A 24,438-nucleotide genomic window follows, 5' to 3' on the forward strand; every position below is an offset into this window, starting at 1 on the left:
TTAACACACACAATGGAAATAATCTTCATGAAGAGCATAGCGATATGTTTGGAGATGGGAAAACGAATATGGTTTGGTACAGTAAATGCGCGTGATAAATACAAAATAATGTTAAACATCACAACGATGACTGTCTATATATATATATTTAATTGTGGACGACTTAGTTCAATGTTTATATATTCAAAAAAATATTTCCAAATGGAAAAGGTGTGTTGTGTAATACTTTTCTGTTTAACAAATAAAAGAAAAACAGAATGTTTCTGCTACGACTAGACAGACTGACCAAGTCTGCATGAAGAAATGAAACCCGAAATTGTTGACAGCTTCGTTGAGATACTTAAATCTAAAACATATCCCTTCTTCCCTTGGTTGAGACGCAGCCAGATCCAATAAGGACAGGGTCATATGTGGTGGACGGGACTGGGGTTGGGTAGCCAATGACTATGACTGCGAAACACGCAACCGCGTCCATGTACAAAGAAGGAGTCCATCAAGCAAGCAAATTTAACTCAAGAACTTGGCGGCGTTGTTGTTATAAAAAAGAAGAATGCTCTTCATATTTCACCAAACTCAATCTATCATCTTCATATTTCATCAAACTCCATCTATCATATAAGGATCAGATCAGATCAGAGGGAGCATCTACTCGAATCGAATCGAAGAATAGTAGTCAGTCAGTTGCCTGCAGTCCAGTCATGAAATCCTTTCTAGCGCTAGCGCTTGTAGTACTAGTGGCGCATAATATTGTTAATATTGTGCGTGCAGGTGATGTAGATCCTTTACAAGAAGTTTGTGTGTCTGACACGAAGAGTGGAGGTATGTAAGACTTTGAGTTTGAGGTCAGGGTTTGAAACCCTCATTTAGCCTCTACAGAGAAAAAACCACATTCTTAACAAAATAAATGTTAAAAGGTAAATGAACAAGATAGTGAAACTTTACCCTAGTAGTACACCCTTCTTTTAGTCTCAACCATTGGATGTCCTTGGTGCGTCACAATCATAGAACCTAATCAATATGTGATTAAGGGGAGATGACCTAGGCATAATTTGATAAGCAATAACAATAACGTCGAGGGGGGTGATAAACCAATGTTCCAAGTTCATATGAGTTTATTCATAGGTGTAATGATCAAATAAGAAAATATTGTATAATGTATATCCTTTGCTAGGATAGTGTAAAGGGGTGTGAATACATATATAATACAACTATTGTGACATAACCATAAAGGGTACCAGAACCTATGATTCAAGACATGTAAAACATACATGTATATATTATAAAGTCCATTGCTTTATGATTTACCAAAACCTTATGAATGGAAAGAGTTATTGTCAATGCGGTAATAATGTTAGTAAGAAAGAGAACTATAGTAGTCCTATGAACTTTACCTATGGTTGTTTCTCTTATGGAGGTGTAGATATGGAAACAAACCAAAAAAAATAATGAGACTCGAAGTCTTGATTAGTAAATCACTAGAAAATAATGCTAAGTGTAAAATAACACTTATGAATTCAAAGGAGGAACATGATTGATGTTCCAATTTTATTATGAAGACATATTTCCTAAGGACAAATTGTTGTTGACACTATATTTAAGTCAATGAATTTTTGTTTTTCTTTTAGATTGAAAATGAGATACATTACAACAAAATCAATTAGAGCAACTGGCCTTATCCAGACCTTGTGTTACAAAACTTTGTTGTGGAAGTTGATAAGGAAGTAATTTTACTTGGAAAAGTTGTTGGTGAAAAGAATATGCGAAGTTTCATTTTCATTTCTAATTGCATAGTAAATGGAATGTAAATTTTGTGACTTGGGGGGTCATCTCTATAAATTATATAATTAGAAGCCTCAGTTTTGTTGTCATGTGAGATTTGAATCCTAACTGGCAGGAAAATAGTTGAAATCAGTTATGTCCAAGAAGGGGGAAGGAACAAAAAAAAAAATCCTCCTTTTTGCCATTATTTAGTACAACTATTGGCAGACCAAGAAATTTTCATGAGTGGAGATATATTTCATGAGGTGGAACTGTAAAAAGAGAACTATGGGATATAAAGACAATTTATTTTGAAAAGAGGAGTAGTGGGAGAGACAAACTGTTTTAGAACCCATTGAACTAGCAAGACACTGCTAAAGGGTTCAGGAGGTAGATTTCGAAAGAGATTTCTATGTTCTTTTCGATAAAGAGAGAAGTGGAGCATGTAGGGAACAAACTGGAAAAACTATTTCATGGTTGGGAGGAACGTTGAAGCCCTTAGCATAATTTCGGGAAGCATTTAGGTGAGGATAGAAATGTTATTGATTTTTATGTTGACCAATTTACTTTGGAAATTGGAAGGTTCAATACTAAATTTGAACTATGGGAAAATCCTCATAATGATTATAATTGTAATAGGTAGATACATGTACATGTATTTGTAGTTGCGTGTGTATCTGTCACCAATCTGTTACAGGTAGCTTGAACACTACAAGTGTAAGTCAGGCTTTACATTTTTTGTAGAGGATGGTAAGAGGTTTAAATAAGAAACTCAGCCTAGAATTTACCTTGAGGGTGTGAATGATTTAAAAGGAAAAGAAAAGAATGTCACCTCAGGTAAAAGCGTTATAAATAAGTCTAATGAATGTCAAAATTATAACCTGAATTTGTTTGCTTAATTTGTTGATATATATATATATGTATATATATATATATATATATATATATATATATATATATATATATATATATATATATATACATACATATATATATATATATATATAAGGCTCAGTAATTAAGACTAGAAGGAGAAGAGACTTGGCTGACGTTAGATGTCCTAGGCCATAACTAGGGAGGATTGCTATTTATTATCCCAGGGACAAAAATCCTAAATGTCGAAGAGGTTAGGGCTCAGAGGAGAACTTGGAGAAGTTTCCATGACATAACCCACTAGTGTACATGAAAATAAAAAGATTCTTTGCTATATATTTCATTAAAGTATATTGGAATCATAACATTGGTAGTATGGGAGTAAATATAACCATATCAAACTTATGGAAAAAAATATGACATACATGTTTACATAACTGAATGGAGAAATGATAAATGTAAGGGTGCAAAAGCCCTATAAAATAGAAACCCATACTTTAGAAGATATTTTCAAGAAAAACAATCATACAATTGTGCCTTTTATTACGAACAAAATACCAATAAATTTAATCCACATCCACATGGGTGACGATATTTTTTTATACTCTAACTTATACAAAAGAAAAGAAAAAAGAAAAAAACCCTGTCAGGTAAAGTTATTTATTAACTTATACAAGGTTTCATAACAATAATATACTATCACCTTCGTGGCATGAGGAGAAAACAAATATAATGTATATAAGAGTTTACAAACATGACCAAGATTGGTAAGTATATATTAACTATAAAATTTACTAATGGAAGCAAAGAATCGTTAAACTCCAATAATGATGAATAGAGGTGAAAATATTGTCTACAAAAGTTGGGATTTTTCAAAAAATACATATTTTTAGGAATTACATAGTGAGCTTCAGAAATTCATAAAACCATGGCCAACATAAGGCCTTTTCATAAAACCCTAAGCCAAGAAAATTCTAGAAGGGTCTTGGTAATGTCAGTATGAAAACCGTAGAAAAGAAATGAAAGTTTTGTAAGCACTTGTAATGGTTGTGAAGCATAGGAGAGAAAATATTGTGAAAATCCATTTCAACAAAAGGCTCAATGAAGATAACCAAAGCCACAACTAACCTATAAGGTGAATACAAATTTGGTTAAAAACGCTAAAATTTTCTCAAGGGATTATTGTAAAAGTAACGTGGTAAACATGTAAGGAAGGTAAACAAGAGGGTTTACCCGACGAGTGAGATGAAGTAGTAGTCCCAACCCTGCTCCATAAAATATGAATTATTAGTATCGATGAATATGCTATAATGGTAAACCGTTCTTCCTTTCTAAAGAGAAAAACAAGCTAGGGTTTGAACTTATAGAAAGGTTTTTTAGGGAATTTTACCTTGTAAACATTGTATGGCTTGGAGCCACAACATTGAATCTTGGAAAAGGTGGACACCATAACTTGGAAGCCACATAAAGTTGGGATTTCACCTGTACTTTTAACCAAAAATGATGATTAACAGAGAAATAAGATTTAACGAGTGAAAATGCCTAAATTCTAAACAATTAGTTGCAAGGAGTAAATATGCATAATAATAAAAGTTAAATGAATGCTTTTAGGGTCTATTTCCAACCTAGAAATGTAAAATTTTCCTTGGACCACAAGAAAAACCTTTGATAGAAGCATTTGGGCCAAAGCCAACAAAGAATTACTATGCGAACCATCAATACTAGAGGGATAAACCCTAATTACCAAGAGAAAGCTTCCAATTTCATAGATTGTTTCACAAACAACATAAGAGAAAATGAGACGAAGGTGGTGGTTGGGCCATAAGGAGGTAGTTACTTAAGACCAAAACAAAATAAATTCACCATTGATATCAACCCTGAGCAATCTGGACCGTCGAGATTACACACGTTATTGAGCAGATTGAGAGGTGGACCATACCATGAACTATATCAAATTCACACGGGCCGAGGGTGGGAAGGCCTCCACGAAATAAAAAATAGCCACGGAGGACTCCACGGAGTCGAGAACCTTGAGAAGCATAAGGGAAAAAATATATCTCTAACCAAGGAATTTAATCATTGTGAACCTTTTCCCATACATTAATATATATGTCAACTCTAAGAAACCTACAGTGATATAGGTTAATCCTCTTTGTAATTTTTTAAATAATATCATACCATAAGGTCGAGAACATGGTTTATATGGAGCAAGGCTAAACACAAACAATTAATTGGGTATTGCAATGTACTTATGGTTGTAGTAGTTGTATATTATAATGCAAGCATAACATAAACCTTTGACTATCAGAAAGGTTGGTTAGATCAATACTTCAAATAAACATATTTTAGGCATTGAGGAGTTGATCCTAATCCATAATAAGTTCCTCAATTGGAATACCATGCCATATATGAATCTAGACAAAAGTGTTGAGAGTGAACTCTCATTGTTTCATGAGAAGATATCTGGAAAATGGATCAATACGTTATCAAGGATAGTTTGCAGGGCTTTAATAATTGAAGAAAATCGTGTTATGATATATATATATATATATATATATATATATATATATATATATATATGATAGATTACAAGTAATTCTAATTGAAATTAGAGCGATCTTAGATGTCCACCCATGGTCAACATAGTCATCATGGTTAGCAATAGGCAGCGATGGGCAACCATTACCAAACATGGACAATAATGGTGAATAGTGGTAAACTTTTTTCAATCATAATTTATCATATTAAAGTATATGTTGAAGTGGGATGTTACATCTTACTATGCGTGACTGCAACCTTACAAAATTTTCTACCCAAAATTGACTATAATCCAACCATAGATACCCTTATTTGATCTTTGTGAATGCTTAAAATTATATTTTTGATGGTTGTATGAACTATATATCCTCTTCAGGTTTGAGAGTTTCTTCAAGCAATCTATAGATCAAGACAAAACACAAATTCCTTTTCAAAGAACAAGCCTACAAACTTGTGGCTAGGGTTTCTTCTGCCACTCATCTTCCTCTAACTAGTGCTATTATACCACTTGTTGGTTTTTAGAATCTGTATAAACATTTTCAACAAGGAAGTAATGATAGAAAACACTTAAAATTTTATGTGGTAAAACAATGAAAATTTCTTAAGAAAATATCCATGAGACAAGGTAAGTCAGCCATGGTTAACCATCTTTTTCAGCCATGATCAAACATGGAAAGCCATGGTCAGTGGTGGTAAACCATTGCCAATGATAATCTATCATAGTGAATGGTAAAATTTTTCAAATCATGCTCACCCATGGTCAACATGGTAATCATGGTTGACCAGAGTCAGCCATGGTCAACCATTACCAAAGATGGACAATGATTGTCAATAGTGGTAAACCATTTTCAATCATAATCTATCATATTAAAGTATAGGTTGAAGTGGACTAGCATGGTCATCCATAGTCAACTATAGGTTTACCATAGTAAACCCTCCTCGAATATAGCTTGAACAAATTTACCATAGTCAAGGATAGTCAACCATTGTCTACTAATCTTTCCCACACACATTGATCATCAGCTAACACAACCACATTAATAAATTGTGCTTGATATACGACGATCGACGACATTTTGCACCTTTTATATGCCAATAGACGTATGGAAATTATATCGATCGACATATATCAACCACATCTACTAATGTGGTTGTGATAGTTTCTATTCATTGAAAAGATAAATCACTTTCTGCAAACACTCACACACAATACACAATCAACGTCCTATCAAACCTAGTCTTGTCTTCTACATTAGTCCTTGAAGGAGGAGTGAGTTACCGTATTGACACTTTTGATTATTTATTTTCATAATTTTATGGAAAGCTCCATTGTTTTTGATGCACGAGCATCTTACCTCCAAATCAAAATAACTTTTGACTAGAATAGTCATTTTCATTTACCAAGGGAGTTGGTTCCCTAATTGAGTGCAATTATTTATTTAATTGTGTTTTCGTATGTTTTCTTAAGAAATATACACAAGTGATGAAAATGAGGAGTATTGTAACTAGATCTCTCTTTTAGAATATATATATCGAGAATATTTGAGAGAGTTAGAGAGAAATGAGGGAAGTTAGATTGTTGAAATATTTATGGACCTAGGAATCCTAGAATAGGGGTTTTAGGTTAGGATTTTATGGATCTAAACCATAATATAGTTCAGAATCCTTATGTATAAATATGTAGCTAAAATAAGATCATGTGTGTGTGTGGGGAAAGAGAGAGAACGAAGAGGCTTGAGGAGTCAAGTATTGCTTCAAAGCCAAGAAAGGGCCATGCAATGTAAATATGGCTACAAGGGCCTATGTAAAGTATTTTATGTACATATATTAATAGAAGAAACACTTTGATGCAAATGTTTGACTTGCGTGCTGAGATTCTCGCCATTCTCAAAGTCTTTTTACAATACGAAGTTGATTCTTTGTATTATGTTGAATTCAATATATACATGTTAATTGCAAGTGAATCGAAGATCAGGTGGAATTGCACTAAGAGAAAGTGCCGTCAAAAGTGCGCAGAGGCCAGAGGACTATTTTTTGAAGCTCAGGGGGGACAACATCTCAAAACACAATTAAAATACAAAGGAATTGAATGCACTTAAGAGAGTCGTGCAACTGAAGTGATTATAGTAGAGCAGTGGAATCATGGTGATCCTAGGAGATTGAAGAAGAACTATGATGGATCAATGTGTATAAGTGTGTATGAAGAAGACTAGAGGATTGGAGAAGGACCAAGATCAGAAAAGAAAGGATGAGGATAGAGGAAAAACTGGTAGAAGAATCCAAACACGAAGACGAGCACAACACCTAGTTTGTTTTGAAGTCCCGATGGAAGTTCGTCACTTGAGAGCGTCGGGAGATGGAAATTGATAGCACCAGGTCAAAGGATTTATCCTAGAAGGATAAGAAAATAGTTTCTTGACAACTTCGGGCCGGAGGAATTATCCTAGAAAGAGAAGATGAGTGCTTAACTAGAATAGGCATGATGATTGGGACTCGGCTAACATGTGAGCCCAACTAATCAATAGAGGGCTGGGATTGTTTGGAGCATTACACGGAGTTGAGTGTGGGCCAGCTAAGATACGGATATACCGAGACTTATTTTAATAGTGAGCCAGATATCAAAGTAATGAGGCCTTTGTAAATATCGGATGTGGGTAGCGGCAGACATAGAAGCCAACATACCAATCAATGTCGAGACAATACAAGTGGACCATCCCGGGAAGCTTCATGCCCAAATGTTTTTTATGATTTAATGTAAGGGACTTGGCCCGGGATGATGGATCACATGGTTACAAGGCATGGTCACAAGGAGAATGAAGAGAAGCCTAAGACCGACGAGAAATTGGGGCTTTCTACACTTACATGATGGGAGTCAAGGTACAATTCACATGAGGTATCCACACCTGTTTTAATAAGTAAGGGCCGAGGCCACAAGAATTTGAATATATATAGAAAGGGTTGATACCCTTTAGTGCCTCCCACTGTGACTATATTATTATTTTTTAAGTTGTACGCTATTATACAAGGTTGAAGGAAGTGCCTCTTTGATAGAGGTTTGGGCACTGTGGGTTTTCTAAGCCAGGGATTTAAGCAGGGTCGGCTTGGGCCAACATCAAAGTGGTATCAGAGCAGGAATTCTGTGTGAACCTCACAATAGGGAGGTTGAAAGGAGTAAAGAAGTAGATGAAAAAGAAGAAAGAACAGATTTAGTAGAACTAATCAAAGGAGATCCTGGCACAGGAAGCTGAGAGGAAGCTTAAGAAGAAGGATCAGATATGGAGGGGTTCGAATGAGATTGCAGGTTGTCCATATTTTGAGGTTTCTCCTTGTTGGGAGTTTGAGGGAGAATGCCAGACAAGTGAAATTGAGCATGGAGGAAAAATTTTCAATGCTTATGACTAGATAGAAGGGTATAGATGAATTTTATATTTCTGACTAAAATGAAGAATATAGGTAAATATTATCTAGTATCTACCATCAAGAATGTTGTTATTACAATTCTTGTTTTAATGGATCCATGAGTCGGTTCACAAAGGACGCCGACATCATTCTTGGACCAAATGAGAAAAGCTCGAAAAATATAGATATGTAAAACCTACAATTGTAAAAAAGACTTGAAGAGCCTACAATTTGAAGATAGGGAGGGATGTAGGGGTAAGAGAGATAATTTTTTAATAGTTTAGGACACTATTGGATTAGAGAAGCTATACCTCATCGGGGTTCTAAGACATGCATATGGGTATTTTTTTAATAGTTTAGGACAATCGTTTAAGGTATGTAGGATCTGTAAGTTTGACAACGTAACTTTATGAGGTGGTTATGATACATTTCACATGCTAATGATGCCCAATTATGTTGGGAAACTTGGATAATATCTAGGAGACTGTACCGTTTTTTGAGGGCTATGAGATATTTCGTGTGATAATGATTTCCAATGATGCTGGGAAACTTGGATAATGTATATGAGACTATACCATTCAGTGGAATAGGGAGGAAATTGAAGGACTCTTACTAAATCAAGCATTTCTTTCAAAGCTAAAGCCTTTGGAGGATTTTTGGTTCTATTATTTATTGTGCCAATATGTGTAAGTTTCATTTTCAAAAGTGTAAGTCTAAAGAGAGGGTGTTAGATTATAAAGCTTCTTTATGTAAAAATGACAAGATATTATGCGTCATTTTTGGATGATGGTTCACACGATCACTCGATCACCTCCATGAATAGGAAGTATTTAGATTTTATAAACAATTGCAATATCTACAACATAGACATATGTTATTGTAACACAAGCTAATATCAAATATCTTATTTGAATCCCTCACATTGATTCACTGTTTGTTACATTGTTATTGTGGCTCTCATTCAATTAGATCATATTCCAATACAGGCGAGGAGGGGAAATCGCAAAAGTAACAAACAACTTATCCCATTCCATGTAATTTTAAAAACCATAAACAATGTGAGCAAGAAATTTATGAGATGTTAGACCAAGGAGTGGGTTATTGTGATCAAAAGTATCTCTCTTTTTGACAAATTTAAGAAGTAAATAAACATTGCTAAAATAGGAACAAATTCTCATAAACTTCATAGTGAAATAGGGTGTTGGTCACTTCGGAAAATGACATGGGATGAAATATTTTGTCACATTTGCAAGAGTAAGAGCGTTGAAGATGAAAAGAACCTTCTCTTGAATTGCGATATTCTACTGACCTTTGATTTAATTTTCAAAATATCTGTCACTCTACTAGTCTTCTTTGCCATTCAAGTTAGCACAAATATGGTGATGTTGGAACTAATTTGATAATTCTTTTTGAGCACAAAAATAAAATGTAAAAGAATTCGTAGGATTCTAATGTATAATCAGGTTCTATTGCTGCTGATTATGCATGTTGCGTTGCAATACAGCCAGGCCTTCCCTGAATTCCATGTGGTCCTGCACACAATTGATGTAGGTTCGTCGATTTCTCCTACCAGCTAGATAATTTCCCACCTGCGACTCCCCTGACCCCGACCTGCGACTGCCCCAAGAGCTTGACCGGGAACTATTCTCTATACTTTGCACACTCGAATCCATTTTCAGACTTCCCAGAATGTCAATGAACCTTCCGTCACTCCAGCTCAAATCCGAGATGCTCTTGTCTGACAGCTCCTGAAACCGACCATCCACCATCCCATCCACCTCACTAGCCTCCAACGAAGCCCCAAGGTTCTGACCCAAGACACCCTCAAGTTTAGAAGTTTATAAACATTCTCTCCAACAATAATCTTAAAATCGATCGTATTCATACAGACTTTACTCTATGATTCTACTCTCAAATCTTCCTTGAGGTTCTAGACCAAAAGCCAATCCCAATTCAGCCAAATAACAACACCAAACCCTACAACGACACTGAAACCATCAACTCCACTCAGACCCGTGGCCCCCTGAAGCTTCCCACTCGAAATCTCAAGCTCATATGACACCTTGAGTTTCTTCCCTTCAACCCAAACCCAAAAACTGACTCACAACGACCTCAGCTTCAGCCGCCAGGCCTTCACAGAGGCCACCTGATCATTAAAGAACCTTGAACCATGAAAAATGAACATACTGTTATTCCTTATATAGCAGATGTAGGAATGTGTGATGATGTAGTACCATGTGAATAAGCTGATGGAGGTGAGATCCCGATGTATTTCCATAATTCGCAGGCATCCACTATGATTTCCTAGTTCTTCTCTTGGTCCATCGTTCCCATCCTAAGTTTCCTCCCACAAGTGATCAGGGTCGTTTTGTGCTCCATAATTAAACTTCTCCGAAATCCCCATTATCTTGCAATCACCCAAGGTGGTGCGCCGACCTTTGCACAAGGAACCAAGGTGTGGGAATTGATAACACACACAGAGGTCCCTTCCATGAACGAGTGTTGTACTAGGGCGATGATCATAGAGACGTCGCAGGTGTAAGAAAAGGACGCGCTTGCCACGGGGTTCCATGACAGGCCAAGGCTTACATGGAGTGATTCGAAAGGGCCCAAAGGGCACGAGGATGAGGTGGGCAAGGGTGGGGAATATGACGGTAAGGAAGGGAGGCGGGAAGGAATGGGAGAGGGGAGCGTCAGGGAAAAAGAAAGGGGAATGGCAGAGGGAAGGGATGGGGGGGGGGGGGGGGTAAATAGGGAAGAGTGGAAAGAAAGTGAAGGGGAGAGGAGGGGAAGGAAAGGGGGAGGGATAAGGGGAGGCGAGAGAGGCCAATTAGCTACCCTAATAATCTAAAAGAAAAGTCCCCAAATATTAAGTTTGTTAACTTCCTTGTAAGGCTAAGAGAAACCTCCACAATCCAGAATTTGTATCTCATAAACACACTTTTGGGATGCTAGTCATGCCCGCGACCTCATTCACAATTCTCCTTTCTTCTCTCAACTGGTATGCATGGTTAGGCTGTTTGTCAAGTTCGTGATTATTTCCTCTGAGACTATGGAAGAAAGACACCAATTCGAAGGAGGGGAACAACCCTTGGGATCTCTTGATTATTTGGTTTAAGGTAGTGTTTTTAGCTGATGAAGCATAGATCATATGCCTAATAATTATCATGGAGTTCCCTAATACCTGTATTGTTTTTATGCCCTTATTTTGGGCCAATGCGAGACCGAGGAACAAGCCATACGCTTTTGCTTGGTTGTTTTTCTTCCATCCAAGCCCCCAAGCATATCTATATTCAATGATTCCTTCGGGATTAATGAAAATCCCTCCCCCTCATGCCACCCCTTTCTGATAATGCGTTCTGAGCATAAAATTAAAATGTAAAAGAATTCGTAGGAGTCTCTTACCATCTAAAGTTTCCATGGACCATGTAGACCTTGGTGAGTGCTAATCATCATCATCATCATCATAACCATATAAATGACTAGATAGTATTATTATCTAGATATCTACATTGCATTCGTTTTTGTTTATCACTATTAATTATAGTTTACATTTTTATAAACATTTTTTTTTCTTAAGCTTGAATTAGTTTAATTCTATATCATTTTCAAATTCAATGCATGCATTTTAAATAACGCAATATAATTGAGAAGGTAAAAGAAGAATCATAACAACACATTTCTTTTTTTCTGGTACAGTAAGAAGTTATTAAAAAAAAGAACATACATTTATATGTGATATTCTTTTGAATCAAATTTATTGTCTAGCACACATATTTGATGAGAAAATTATTAATTTAAGTTTGATATATTTTTATGTGATATTGTTTTAAATCAAATTTATTGTGTAGCACACATATTTGATTAGAAAACTATTAATTTAAGTTTTATAAATTAATAAAAAAATAAAATAAAATAAAAATAATACCATTTTAGGTGATAGCCTTGAGCGATGGTGAAGGCGATGTGTAGGGTTTTGAACAGCGGTCTGGGTGCTGCCGCAACGAGGGCCGAGAGCGCTGCAGGGGATGGGGCTTCACGTTGGCGAACGGTTACCATTGCAGAGTGGAACGAAGAGGAGTTTCTGCTCATGCGAAGGTATGAGGCCACAGTCTGCGGCCCTGAACAAAGAAGTATGCTTAGCGTTTGGCGTTTTGAGGCTAGGATCTGTCCATCCTTTGCTTTTAGCAGTCAAGCGCCTCAACCCTGTTCAGATCTGTGCAAATATGTACCTGTGGGGGACGCAGTCATAAGGATCCAAGCGATCTTGGAGCGGGGGCGAGGAAAAGGATACCAGCGAGGCCGTGAGGCGAAGGAGGAAGGCCCCTTTTTTGCGTGGATATACGTGGAGGGATCTCTCTCGCGAAAGGAAGAGATCTTGAACTGCGCACTCGAACAAAGGAGACTTGGGGGCGTACGGCGCTTAGAGAATAGGCCCCGACAATTCAAGAACGATCAGAGGAACGGCAGGAGGGGACTGATCGATGCAGATCCGCTCTCCCCTGTTTTACATGGATCCAAATATTGCAGTATTGGCTTAGATCTACACGATCTAGCCTATACTCGAGTCCAGTTTGACCCCAGGCCTCAGATCGAAGGAAAAAACCATAGATCGTGCAGAGTTTCTGCAGATCTGGACATGACAGGGCCAGACCGGGATGTATGTTTGCAGCCAGAGCAGGTAAAACCTAACTGTTTTCAGATTCTGATAAAACCCCCTGAGGGGAAATCTCGTCTAGTGTGGGTTCATGCAGGAATCACCTCCATGCAGTTGAAACATCAAATTTGGGCCGAAATGGGATACCCTGTTCAGTTTCAACATCTGGTCAGTGGTAGGCGGTCTCTCCATGATTGCAGATCGATGGGAAGCTATGAGATCGGACCAGGCTCAACCATTATCCTAAATCTCAGACTAAGAGGAGGGGCTCTGCCTCAGGGTCAGACAAGCTCCTCAGGGGGAGAGAAAGGGAAAAAAGCTGCAGCCCAGCACCAACCAAAGGGATCATACAAAAACATTTTATAGGGCAACAGAAATTCAGTTTTCCCTCCAGATCAAGGAGGACACTTACCCAAGCCATACATAGTAGATCAGGCAGAGAAAACCCCAGCTTTAAATCTAGATTCTTCAGGACTTGATGACTTCGTCAAGTCCTATGAAACGAAAGCCTTAATATGTCGTTTCAACAGCTTTTGGCCAAAACCCATGGATCTTTTCCACTGGATCTTCACCAACTGGACCATGGAATGTGATGTTCATTTATGTTCAAAAGGGTTCTTCATAGTAAGATTTACATCCGAGGAAGTTAGAGATACAGTCATCAATGTCGGGCCATGGTTTTGGGGAACATCGGGGTTGTTTGTGACCCCATGGTTCCCAGATTTTGACCCAAATAAAATGACTGTAACCAAAATGCCTGTCTGGGTTAGACTACACAATCTTCCTCTGCATTTTTGGGATGACCGAGTGCTGGAAGGCATTGGGAACAGCATAGGGAAATACATCAAAACAGATCTGGATAGGGTCGATGAAAGGATCTACACCTTCGCACGTATCTGCGTGGAAGTAGATTTAAGCAAAGGGCTGCCGGAAAATATAAGGTTGATCTACAAACATCAGAACTGGCTGCAGGTACTGGATTATGAAAACACTGCTTTCAGATGTAGGATCTGTAGGCAGACAGGACACTTACAAAGCTCATGCCCAGAAGTCAAGAATAAAAAGAAGCAGCAAGGGAAGCAGAGGAAAGGGTGGCACTTTCCCCCTCCAGATTCAGATGACGAAGAATCAGAAGAAGCAGAGGAAGAGCCCACAGCAGAGGAAACTAAGGCAGCTCAAGGGAGGGAGAATCAGAAAGGAAGTTCATCAGACAACAAGACAGCAGGAATAAGCACGGTTCCTAGTACGGGAGGCAACAAACGGCAACACCATTCAGACACCTCAGATTCAGACAAAGAACCTGGTCCACAGAATACAGAGACACAGTTAGCCATCGCTTCGATCGAGCCCTCTCAAGGAGAGTGGCGTAAGGTCGAAAAGAAAAAGGGGAGGAAAACCTGAGGCGTGAGTCCTACTCACTGCCAGATATCAGTTTTTTCTCCTATCTCTCCCTCTCTCTTCTCTTCTGTTTTTTTTCTTATTCTTTGTGCGTGTTAGTTCCCTAACGTTGAGTTGGGTGCGAAAGCACTCGGGCCCTTGGGGCAGCATACGGAATGCTTCATTGCATCGGATAGTGTAACTTTTCATTATCTTTTTAATAAAAAGTTACCGTTTTTTCTTTGGAAAATAAAAAAATAAAAAAAAATAAAAAAATATTTGACTAAAAATTGGTAAAAAGCATTTGAAATGTTAATAGGAAATATAATTTTGCAAATTAGTTTTTAACAAATAGGAAATGGAGTTTTTTTTTGGAGTAAGGATTAGGGTAGTCTTCATCTTAGGTTATTTTTAATCTTAATGTTGAACGAAGTTTGACTTAGCTTCTTTGGGGACAGTTAACACAATGCTCATCAAGAAGCAATAATTTTTTTTAGTTATGTTGGAAGTTATTAAAAATAAAACAATATATATTTTATGAGATATTGTTTTAAATTAAATTTATGAGTACATTTTTGAATTTTTTTATCAATTAATTTAAAAGAAATGAAAATTTTAATTAAAAAAAAGAAGAAAGAAATTGATATTTTGATAAGAAACATAAATTTGCAAATTATCTTTGAACACTGAAATAATTTAAAAGATAACAACTTATCAATCCACCATTGATATCCATGGAAAGAAACCCACAATACCAGAAAACTACTACAAAATGAGGTGGATGAAAAATGGTTATTACGGTGGATTCTAAATTAAGAGGTTGTCCTTGTTTTTTAAAGTAAGGATTAGGGTAATTTGCGTAAAGAGTGGTTGTTTCATGTTATTGAACAATGTTTGACTTAGCTACTTTCCCGGAGGGTTAACCCACAATGGAAATAATCTTCATGAAGAGCATAGCGATATGTTTGGAGATGGGAAAACGAATATGGTTTGGTACAGTAAATGCGCGTGATAAATACAAAATAATGCTAAACATCACATCGATGACTGTTTATATATATATATATATATATATATATATATTTAATTGTGGACGACTTAGTTCAAAGTTTATATATTTAAAAAAATATTTCCAAATGGAAAACGTGTGTTGTGCAATACTATTCTGTTTAACCAATAAAAGAAAAACAGAATGTTTCTGCTACGAGTAGACAGACTGACCAAGTCTGCATGAAGAAACCCGAAATTGTTGACAGCTTCATTGAGATACTTAAATCTAAAACATATCCCTTCTTCCCTTGGTTGAGACGCAGCCAGATCCAATAAGGACAGGGTCATATGTGGCGGATGGGATTGGGGTTGGGTAGCCAATGACTATGACTGCGTCTTTCTCAATTTTAATTTCGAAACGCCCAACCGCGTCCAAGTACAAAGAAGGAGTCCATCAAGCAAGCAAATTTAACTCAAGAACTTGGCGTTGGCGGCGTTGCTATTATAAAAAGGAAGAATGCTCTTCATATTTCACCAAACTCAATCTATCATCTTCATATTTCATCAGACTCCATCTATCATCTAAGGATCATATCAGATCAGAGGGAGCATCTACTCGAATCGAATCGAAGAATAGTAGTCAGTCAGTTGCCTGCAGTCCAGTCATGAAATCCTTTCTAGCGCTAGCGCTTGTAGTACTAGTGGCACATAATATTGTTAATATTGTGCGTGCAGGTGATGCAGATCCTTTACAAGACGTTTGTGTGGCTGACACGAAGAGTGGAGGTATGTAAGACTTTGAGTTTGAGGCCGTGATCATGTGTTTGCTTATCAGGGTTTCGTTTCGTTTCATGCGATGTGAATAATAATATAATCTGATCATATATATATGTTTATTAGGTTTTCGATTCGTTTCATGTGATGTGAATAATAATATAATCTGATCATATATATATGTTTATTTGACTGTAATTGCAGTTAATGTGAACGGGTTCCCGTGTAAGGATGCAAGCATGGTTACCGCAAATGACTTCATGTTCAGGGGCTTAAATATTGCAGGGGATACAAGTAACATGATGGGATCCAACGTCACTGCAGCCAATGTAATGCAGATACCAGGCTTAAACACCTTGGGAATCTCCATGGCTCGGATTGATTTCGCTGCTCCTCTCGTCCTTAATCCCCCTCACACTCATCTGCGGGCCACAGAAATCTTGGTGGTCATCGAGGGTACTCTCTCAGTCGGCCTTATCACCACTGCCAATAAATTGTTCAGCAAAACGCTTGAGAAGGGAGACGTGTTCGTGTTCCCCAAAGTTCTGCTGCACTTCCAACAGAACGTGGGCTATGGTTGTTGAATGTGTAATTTCAACGCAGACGTACATCGCCAGAAACCGTTCACCAAACTCGCCTGAGATTTCTCGGACCACTTTCCAGCAAAGTCATTTTCCGTATTTTTGAACCCGATGCAATATGGTGCAGACGCGTGGCTCTCCCCATACGTAAGCAAGTCTGACATTCTCGGGACATAAAGCTCTGCAGCAAACAGCCTCCCGATATTCTCCTCCACCGTTCGATTGTTTCCATCGCTCTCCACCGTCGATTGTCCGAAGATGCATACGAGCCTGCAGTAAATGTTGCGTGGAGTAAAATAAAAGCTTGGTTGACTGCAGACTTTTTCCATGAAGACATTTAATGAAAGTAGGTGAATATTAAAGTTTTTATATACAACACGTAAGTTTTTTTATGTCGAAGGTATGGTGCATTTAAAGAAAGGCATGGTAAGTTTGTTTTTTTTTACGCAATGTAATATTCAAAAAGAAGGAGCTCGTATATTATGTTTTTGTTGGTTGACTTTTGGTAATAAGACTTGAGCACAGCAGTGCAATACGAAAAGTGAAGACGAAGTTTGTATGAAGCATGATGCGAATATAGCACAGTAGTGCGGAAAAGAACCAGAATCCTTTGTATGGTTTTGTAATTTTGTTTATGTGATATGCACAGAAGTGAAGCAGACGTATAATGTTTTTGAGCTGCATATGTAAATTTTTATTACAGCAGTAAATGTAAAAGGGATTTTACAGCAGTAAACCCAGCTCAGTAAATTCTCAGGTGGAGACAGAGTTGTTTTTGTTGAATTTTTTTTGGTGAATCCCTCTCAGCAAAGAGGATGAATATGTATCAGTGATTTTTGTTTTGATGAATAGAAATATTTTTGTGGTGGTGTAATACTCTATCTTCAGTCATTTTATTTTAAAGCTTCCCTGTGCACAAAAGATCCTGGAGTAAAGGAAACAGAGCATTACCTCTGTGGAGTTTATTTTCTTTGTTTTTGGGATTTTCTCAGATAAATCCCCAACAGTGGTATCGGACCAAGTTTAGGCTCTTTGAAGGTGACAAAGAAGTTGAAGGGAGGAGTCTTTGTTGCAGCAGTAGATCTTCTCCAGCAAAGTAAAGTCTCAGGCAAAGGATTCAGGTATTTCAAAAGTTTTTTTTATGTGTTGCTGAAGAAGCAGTCAGTTGTTTTAAAATACACAGTCAAGAAATTGAAGCATAGTTGAGGCTGCAAGAATGGCTGGCACAAGCACCAGTAATAGCATGGGTATGCAGCTCCCATTATTTGATGGTAAAAACTATGACTATTGGGCAATAACAATGAAAGCCTTGTTTGCTTCCCAAGACTTATGGGAAATAGTTGAGGAAGGTTTTGAACAACCAGCAGATGAAAATGAGTTTAATGCATTAACTCAAGGAGAGAAGGATCTGCTGAAGAGCTGCAAGAAGAAGGATTCAAAAGCCCTTTTCTTCTTGTATCAAGCAGTGCATGGAAGCGTGTTTCCAAGGTTAGCAGCAGCTAAGACATCCAATGAAGCATGGCAAACCCTCAAGACAACCTATGAAGGCATGGAGAGAGTGAAGACAACAAAACTACAATTGCTGAGGAAGGATTTTGAGAATCTGTGCATGAAGGAGTCAAACAACATTGACTCATTCTTCACACATGTAATTGGTTTTGTCACACAGATAAGGACTCATGGAGAAACCCTTGAAGATAGGAGGATTGTGGAGAAAATATTGAGGGTCTTACCCTCAAAGTTTGATGCGATTGTCACCACCATTGAAGAGACAAAGGATCTCTCAAAATTTTCAGTTGATGAGCTACATGCATCACTGATAACACATGAGCAGAGGTTGAGTAGGAATGAAAACTCATCTCTAGAGCAAGCCTTCAAGACCCAGATGTCCTTTGGAAGAGGAAGAGGTCAAGGCAGAGGTAACAAGAGAGGAAGAGGCAGAAGCCAGAACAGAGGTGGAAGGAACAGCCCAGCAAATGCACAAGGAAGAGGCAGCAATCCAAATCAGAACAAGGGTCAAGGCAGCAGCCAACAAAGAGGACAACATCATGATCAAGGACAAAGGTACGAAAAATCCAATGTCCAATGCTATTATTGTAAAAAATATGGGCACTATGCCAGTGAATGTAGGAAGAAGGAGCATGATATAAATAATAGACCAAATGCAAATGTCACTAGAGAAAACATCAGCCAAAATAATGTGTTGTTAGCTTGTAACATGGCTGAAAAAAACAGTGAGGACATATGGTTTTTAGACTCAGGTTGCAGCAACCATATGACAGGAAACATAGCCTTCTTTTCTGCCATAGATAAAAATGTGAAATCAGAAGTCACACTAGGAACTGATAGTAAAATCTCTGTTATGGGAAAAGGAGAGGTAGAAATATTTACAAAGCAAGGAGAAAGAAAAACCATAGCAGATGTCTACTATGTCCCTGGAATGAGATGTAACCTCTTGAGTATTGGACAGCTTGTCCATAAGGGGTACAATGTTTTCTTTAAAAATGATGTGTGCACCATCATGGATATAGCACCCAGCAAACGATGCATTGCTGAAGTAAAGATGACAAGGAACAGGATGTTCCCTCTCAGGATCAGGGCAGATTTGAAAAACAAAAATGAAATTGCAGCAGTCACCCAAGAGGCTTTCCAAAGCGTGCCAAAGGATGAAAATTGGTTGTGGCACTTGAGATTTGGACATCTCAATTTTGGAGGTCTAAACTTGTTAAGCAGAAAAGGAATGGTAAGAGGATTACCATTGATAGAGAAACCGGACAGCCTATGTGAAGGCTGCATATTGGGGAAACAACATAGAGAAAGTTTTCCATCAGGGAAGAGCATAAGGGCAAAGGCACCCTTAGAGATCATCCACTCAGATTTATGTGGACCAATGCAAAATCCATCATTAGCAGGCAGCCAATATTTCCTAACATTCATTGATGACTTTACAAGAAAGACTTGGGCTTATTTCCTTAAAAACAAGAGTGAAGTGTTTGAAAAATTCCAAAATTTCAAAGCACTTGTGGAGAACCAAAGCGGGCTGCATATTAAAGTTTTGAGAACTGATAGAGGAGGTGAGTATATCTCCAAGGAATTCCTAAGATTTTGTAGAGAAAATGGAATTCACAAATAGTTTATAGCAATGTACACTCCGCAGCAAAATGGAGTTGCTGAAAGGAAGAACAGGACCATCATGGATATGGCGAGGAGCATGTTGAAGGCAAAGCATTTGCCAAATGATTATTGGGCTGAAGCTGTAAATTGTGCAGTTTACATTTTGAATAGGTGTCCTACAAAAGCAGTGTTGAACAAAGTGCCGGAAGAAGCATGGAGTGGGAGAAAGCAAGGAGTCACCCACATGAGAGTTTTTGGATGTGTGGCCTATGCACACATACCAGATCAGCTAAGGAGGAAGTTGGACAGCAAAGGGGAGAAATGTCTTTTCATTGGATACAGTGAGGAATCCAAAGCCTACAGGTTGTATATCCCATCTACCAAGAAGTTTTTCATCAGCAGAGATGTTCAATTCATTGAAGAGGAAGCTTGAGATGGAAGCATAGAGAAAACAGTGAATGTTAAAAACTGTTTGTCTCATGATGAAGATGATGAGGAGGTGGCTGAAATGCATCCCCAAACAGCAACGCCAACACAAGGACAGCAAGGGACACCATTGAGGATAAATGAGAGTGCTTCTCCAAGCACACCACAAGGAGGAAATTCAAGTGCATCTTCAAGCACTTGCACACCAAATGAAAGAGGTAAGAAGTTTAGAAATCTAAGTGATATTTATGATGAAGGAATGAATTCCTTATTTGCCTTATATTGTCATGTTGATGATCCTATTCATTTCGAAGATGCAATCAAAGATAGGAAATGGATAGAAGCTATGGATGAGGAGATGAATGCCATAGAGAGAAACAAAACATGGGATTTGGTTGAGCTACCAAAAGGCAAAGAAGTCATTGGAGTCAAATGGGTCTACAAGACCAAAAGCAATGCTGAAGGCAAGATAGAAAGGCACAAGGCAAGGCTGGTTGTCAAAGGGTACAAGCAGCAATATGGGAGAGATTATGAGGAGACTTTCGCACCGGTTGCAAGAATGGAAACCGTGAGAGCAGTGTTGTCCATAGCAGCTCAAAACAAATGGAAAGTCTACCAAATGGACGTGAATTCAGCATTCCTAAATGGAGTGTTAAAGGAAGAGGTTTACATTGAACAGCCTCTAGGCTATGAGAAAAAAGGTGAAGAGCACAAAGTGTGCAAATTGAAGAAAGCTCTTTATGGGCTGAAGCAAGCGCAAAGAGCATGGTACAGCAGGATAGATTCATATCTATTGGATAATGAATTTGAAAAGTGTGAAGGAGAACCCACCGTCTACATCAAAGAAAAAGATGGTAAAATTTTAATTGTTGTCTTGTATGTTGATGATGTTATTTTCACAGGTAATGATTATTAGCTCATTGATAATTTTAAATCAGTCATGAAAGAGGAATTTGAAATGACTGATATGGGTTTCTTGAGATACTTCTTAGGCATAGAAGTAGATCAAAATGAAAAAGGAATTTTTATCTCACAAGCAAGATATGTAAATCAAGTATTGAGCAGATTTAACATGCAAGAATGCAAGGCAACGATCACTCCCACAGTAATGGGATTAAAACTCAGCAGAGAGGACAACAGCAAGGATTTTGATCCTAGTTTGTACAAGAGTATTGTTGGCAGCCTTATGTATTTAATAGCTACTAGGCCTGACATTATGTATGATGTTAGTTTAATTTCCAGGTTCATGGAGAGGCCAAAGGAGGCACATTGGCAGGCAGCAAAAAGAATTTTGAGGTATGTCAAAGGTACCAAAACGTTTGGCATATTATATAGTGTCTCAGAAAGTTCAGATTTAATTGGATACACTGATAGTGATTGGGCTGGAAGTGTAGATGATCGGAAAAGCACTTCCGGTTATGTTTTTCATATGGGTTCAGGAGCCATTTCATGGGTTTCTAAGAAGCAGTCCATTGTAGCATTGTCTACAGCAGAGGCTGAATATGTGGCAGCTACAGCAGCAGCATGTCAAGCAGTTTGGATGAGAAGAACGTTGAGGAGCTTAGGCCAAGAGCAGGCAAAAGCGACAGTGATTTTTTGTGACAATAGCTCAGCTATTGCATTGTCAAAGAATTCAGTGTTTCATAAGAGAACGAAACACATTGATACAAGGTTTCACTACATCAGAGAATTGGTGAACAATGGAGAAATTGTCCTAGAACATTGCAGGACTCAAGAACAGGTAGCAGACATCTTGACAAAGCCATTTGATTGGAAAACTTTTGAATTTTTGAGAAAGTGTCTGGGTATGATCGAATACCCAGCAGTTGAAATTAAAGGGGAGTGTTGAATGTGTAATTTCAACGCAAACGTACATCGCCAGAAACCGTTCACCAAACTCACCTGAGATTTCTCGGACCACTTTCCAGCAAAGTCATTTTCCGTATTTTTGAACCCGATGCAATATGGTGCAGACGCGTGGCTCTCCCCATACGTAAGCAAGTCTGACATTCTCGGGACATAAAGCTCTGCAGCAAACGGCCTCCCGATATTCTCCTCCACCGTTCGATTGTTTCCATCGCTCTCCACCGTCGATTGTCCGAAGATGCATACGAGCCTGCAGTAAATGTTGCGTGGAGTAAAATAAAAGCTTGGTTGACTGCAGACTTTTTCCATGAAGACATTTAATGAAAGTAGGTGAATATTAAAGTTTTTATATACAGCACGTAATTTTTTTTATGTCGAAGGTATGGTGCATTTAAAGAAAGGCATGGTAAGTTTGTTTTTTTTTTACGCAATGTAATATTCAAAAAGAAGGAGCTCGTATATTATGTTTTTGTTGGTTGACTTTTGGTAATAAGACTTGAGCACAGCAGTGCAATACGAAAAGTGAAGATGAAGTTTGTATGAAGCATGATGCGAATATAGCACAGCAGTGCGGAAAAGAACCAGAATCCTTTGTATGGTTTTGTAATTTTGTTTATGTGATATGCACAGAAGTGAAGCAGACGTATAATTTTTTTGAGCTACATATGTAAATTTTTATTACAGCAGTAAATGTAAAAGGGATTTTACAGCAGTAAACCCAGCTCAGTAATTCTCAGGTGGAGACAGAGTTGTTTTTGTTGAATTTTTTTTGGTGAATCCCTCTCAGCAAAGAGGATGAATATGTATCAGTGATTTTTGTTTTGATGAATAGAAATCTTTTTGTGGTCGTGTAATACTCTGTCTTCAGGCATTTTATTTTAAAGCTTCCCTGTGCACAAAAGATCCTGGAGTAAAGGAAACAGAGCATTGCCTCTGTGGAGTTTATTTTCTTTGTTTTTGGGATTTTCTCAGAAAAATCCCCAACAATGACAATGCAATGGCCATCGCTGCACTGAGCAGCCAGCTTCCAGGAACCCAGCAGGTCGCCCAATCCTTGTTTGGAGCCTCTCCCCCGGTTGATGCCTCCCTTCTGGCCAAAGCTTTCAAGATCGATGCCTCCCTCGTGCAACTTCTCCAAAGGAAATTCTTGGGTTGATGCCCACTCATCTAATTCAATCATTCATTCATGCCTAGAGTCACCAGTCATTCGTCGGCTGTTATGCGACCAAACAAACAAATAAATAAAACCTCTCTTTCCCACACGTACGTGCACAGTCGTGACTCCTCTATATGCAATAAAGGAAAATTTTACATCAATATGGATGTTTGAGAGTTTTATGTTATAATCATTTACACCTTTCTGTTTCTGTTTAATGGACACGACACTGCCTAATAGCTTATCGGTTGAATTGATGGAGCGCTGCACGATGCATCTCCTCTGATGCAAACAAAATAAAAGTATTTGTCTTTTAATTGTGATGCAAACAAAAGAAAAGTATTTGACTTTGAATTAAAGACGGGATATAAAGAAACCTTCTTATCATTTAATCCGTACTGGTGTCCTTTTTGGTAATGTGAAATTTCCGTGTTGCAATCGTTTACTCTTTGACACAACATACCCTAATGTCTCCGCTCAATACATCGACCACGGCATCATCATGCCTCTCTTCCAAACTAAACAAATATATGGCTGAGGTGAAAAAAATACACTCACTGCATTATAAAGACTAAATGAATGACTGATTAAATTTAGTTTTTTCCTCTGGTGACACTACTTTAAATTTAGATTTTGTGTCTGGTGGACATGATTTCAATTTAGGTTTTGCTTCGGGTGGACGAGATAAATCGTTTGAAATTTGATTTCAAAATATGTTCTTAAATTGATTTTTAATGACTTTTGGATTTTGGATTTTGTATTTGAATGGCAAAATTTAATTTCCATTTATTTAAAAAAAATTTTATTTTGTATTTGAATTTGAAATAATAAAAAAAATCCAAATTTCAGTTCTGTATTTGAAATGCTAAAAAGTTGTATGAATTCCTTTTAGAATAAATAAATAGTAACATACTATTGTTAACCACATA

General features: G+C 37.7%; 1 pseudogene; it reads left to right on the plus strand.

The window, feature by feature from the left end:
• The first annotated feature begins 16,257 nt into the window (after positions 1-16,257).
• Positions 16,258-23,529, plus strand: LOC149257282 (germin-like protein 1-3; annotated as a pseudogene).
• Positions 23,530-24,438: the final 909 nt, after the last annotated feature.

This window comes from Pinus tabuliformis, chromosome 6 (assembly GCF_031772625.1).
Source record: "Pinus tabuliformis cultivar Carrire ecotype Pingquan chromosome 6, CPIR1, whole genome shotgun sequence".
Classification (NCBI taxonomy): Eukaryota; Viridiplantae; Streptophyta; class Pinopsida; order Pinales; family Pinaceae; genus Pinus; species Pinus tabuliformis.